The sequence below is a fragment of the Pristiophorus japonicus genome, chromosome 3 (genome assembly GCF_044704955.1).
Source record: "Pristiophorus japonicus isolate sPriJap1 chromosome 3, sPriJap1.hap1, whole genome shotgun sequence".
NCBI classification, from domain to species: Eukaryota; Metazoa; Chordata; class Chondrichthyes; family Pristiophoridae; genus Pristiophorus; species Pristiophorus japonicus.
The window spans coordinates 25,069,414-25,072,773 of NC_091979.1; the positions used below are offsets into that span (position 1 = coordinate 25,069,414).

Genomic DNA, 3,360 nt, shown 5'->3' on the forward strand with positions numbered 1-3,360 from the left:
CGCGCATGCGCGCGTGAGCTCGTTGCTGCCCCCTATCTGGGCTGACGGAGAATTACACCTCCTCGCACTTCTCGCATCCCCGCTGCTGCCCCCTATCCCGGCTGATGGAGAATTACACCTCCCTGCACTTCTCTCCCCGCTGCTGCCCCCTATCCCGGCTGACGGAGAATTACACCTCCCTGCACTTCTCTCCCCGGTACTGCCCCCTATCCCGGCTGACGGAGAATTACACCTCCTCATAGAATGCATACGGGATTGTTTCTATTCATAGAATGCATACGGGATTGTTTCTTAGAACAGTATGTTACAGAACCTACAAGGGAGCAAGCTATCTTAGATCTGGTCCTGTGTAATGAGACAGGAATAATAAACGATCTCCTAGTAAAAGATCCTCTCGGAATGAGTGATCACAGTAGGGTTGAATTTGTAATATAGATTGAGGGTGAGGAAGTAATGTCTCAAACAAGCGTACTATGCTTAAACAAAGGGAACTACAGTGGGATGAGGGCAGAGTTGGCTAAAGTAGACTGGAAACACAGACTAAACGGTGGCACAATTGAGGAACAGTGGAGGACTTTTAAGGAGCTCTTTCATAGTGCTCAACAAAAATATATTCCAATGAAAAAGAAGGGCGGTAAGAGAAGGGATAACCAGCCGTGGATAACCAAGGAAATAAAGGAGAGTATCAAATTAAAAACCAATGCGTATAAGGTGGCCAAGGTTAGTGGGAAAATAGAAGATTGGGAAAATTTTAAACGACAGCAAAGAATGACTAAGAAAGCAATAAAGAAAGGAAAGATAGATTACGAAAGTAAACTTGCGCAAAACATAAAAACGGATAGTAAAAGCTTTTACAGATATATAAAACGGAAAAGAGTGACTAAAATAAATGTTGGTCCCTTAGAAGATGAGAAGGGGGATTTAATAATGGGAAATGTGGAAATGGCTGAGACCTTAAACAATTATTTTGCTTCGGTTTTCACAGTGGAAGACACAGAAACCATGCCAGAAATTGCTGGTCACAAGAATGTGGGAAGGGAGGACCTGGAGACAATCACTATCACTAGGGAGGTAGTGCTGGACAGACTAATGGGACTCAAGGTAGACAAGTCCCCTGGTCCTGATAAAATGCATCCCAGGGTATTAAAAGAGATGGCGGAAGTTATAGCAGATGCATTCGTTATAATCGACCAAAATTCTCTGGACTCTGGGGAGGTACCAGCGGATTGGAAAGCAGCTAATGTAACGCCTCTGTTTAAAAAAGGGGGCAGACAAAAGGCAGGTAACTATAGGCCGGTTAGTTTAACATCTGTAGTGGGGAAAATTCTTGGAACTACCATTAAGGAAGAAATAGCGGGACATCTAGATAGGTATAGTGCAATCAAGCAGACGCAGCATGGATTCATGAAGGGAAATCATGATTAACTAATTTACTGGAATACTTTGAGGATATAACGAGCATGGTGGATAGAGGTGTACCGATGGATGTGGTGTATTTAGATTTCCAAAAGGCATCGATAAGGTGCCACACAAAAGGTTACTGCAGAAGATAAAGGTACGCAGAGCCAGAGGAAATGTATTAGCATGGATAGAGAATTGGCTAGCTAACAGAAAGCAGAGAGTCGGGATAAATGGGTCCTTTTCGGGTTGGAAATCGGTGGTTAGTGGTGTGCCACAGGGATCGGTGCTGGGACCACAACTGTTTACAATATACATAGATGACCTGGAAGAAGGGACATAGTGTAGTGTAACAAAATTTGCAGATGACACAAAGATTAGTGGGAAAGCGGGTTGTGTAGAGGACACAGAGAGGCTGCAAAGAGATTTAGATAGGTTAAGCGAATGGGCTAAGGTTTGGCAGATGGAATACAATGTCGGAAAGTGTGAAGTCATCCACCTTGGGGAAAAAAAACAAAAAAAGGGTATACTATTTGAATGGGGAGAAATTACAACATGCTGCAGTGCAGAGGGACCTGGGGGTCCTTGTGCATGAAACTCTTTTTGGAAAATTCTACATATTGAAATAACTGCCTCCCCAGTGGGGAATCGAATCCCGGTCTCCGGCATGACAGGCGGGGACACTCACCACTATACTAACGAGGAACTGACGGATAAATTTCACGTAGCAAGCTAAGTATTACCTACTGCACCTGGTATTCCCAGGCAGTCTCCCATCCAAGTACTAACCAGGCCTGACTCTGCTTAGTTTCTGAGATCAGACGAGATCGGGCATTTTCAGACTAGTGTGGCCGTAGTCTAATCCCAAAAAGTTAGTTTGCAGGTGCAGCAGGTAATCAGGAAGGCGAATGGAATGTTGGCCTTCATTGCGAGAGGGATGGAGTACAAAGGCAGGGAGGTCCTGCTGCAACTGTATAGGGTATTGGTGAGGCCGCACCTGGAATACTGGTGCAGTTTTGGTCGCCTTACTTAAGGAAGGCTATACTGGCTTTGGAGGGGGTACAGAGACGATTCACTAGGTTGATTCCGGAGATGAGGGGGTTACCTTATGATGATAGATTGAGTAGACTGGGTCTTTACTCGTTGCAGTTCAGAAGGATGAGGGGTGATCTTATAGAAACATTTAAAATAATGAAAGGGATAGACAAGATAGAGGCAGAGAGGTTGTTTCCACTGGTCAGGGAGACTAGAACTAGGGGGCACAGCCTCAAAATACGGGGGAGCCAATTTAAAACCGAGTTGAGAAGGAATTTCTTCTCCCAGAGGGTTGTGAATCTGTGGAATTCTCTGCCCAAGGAAGCAGTTGAGGCTAGCTCATTGAATGTATTCAAGTCACAGATAGATAGATTTTTAACTAATAAGGGAATTAAGGGTTATGGGGAGCGGGCGGGTAAGTGGAGCTGAGTCCACGGCCAGATCAGCCATGATCTTGTTGAATGGCGGAGCAGGCTCGAGGGACTAGATGGCCTACTCCTGTTCCTAGTTCTTATGTTCTTATGTTCTCGCACTTCTCGCCTCCCCGCTGCTGCCCCCTATCCCGGCTGATGGAGAATTACACCTCCCTGCACTTCTCGCCTCCCCGCTGCTGCCCCCTATCCTGGCTGGCAGCGCATTGCGCCTCCCTGCATTTCTCTCCTTCCCGCTGCTGCCCCCTATCCCGGCTGACGGAGAATTACACCTCCCCGCACTTCTCGCCTCCCCGCTGCTGCCCCCTATCCTGGCTGGCAGCGCATTGCGCCTCCCTGCATTTCTCTCCTTCCCGCTGCTGCCCCCTATCCCGGCTGACGGAGAATTACACCTCCCTGCACTTCTCTCCCCGGTACTGCCCCCTATCCCGGCTGCCGGAGAATTACACCTCCCCGCACTTCTCGCCTCCCCGCTGCTGCCCCCTATCCTGGCTGG

At 47.4% G+C, this 3,360-nt stretch overlaps 1 pseudogene; it reads right to left on the reverse strand.

Moving 5' to 3' along the window:
* Positions 1-2,138: 2,138 nt before the first annotated feature.
* Positions 2,139-2,257, reverse strand: LOC139260470 (5S ribosomal RNA; annotated as a pseudogene).
* Positions 2,258-3,360: the final 1,103 nt, after the last annotated feature.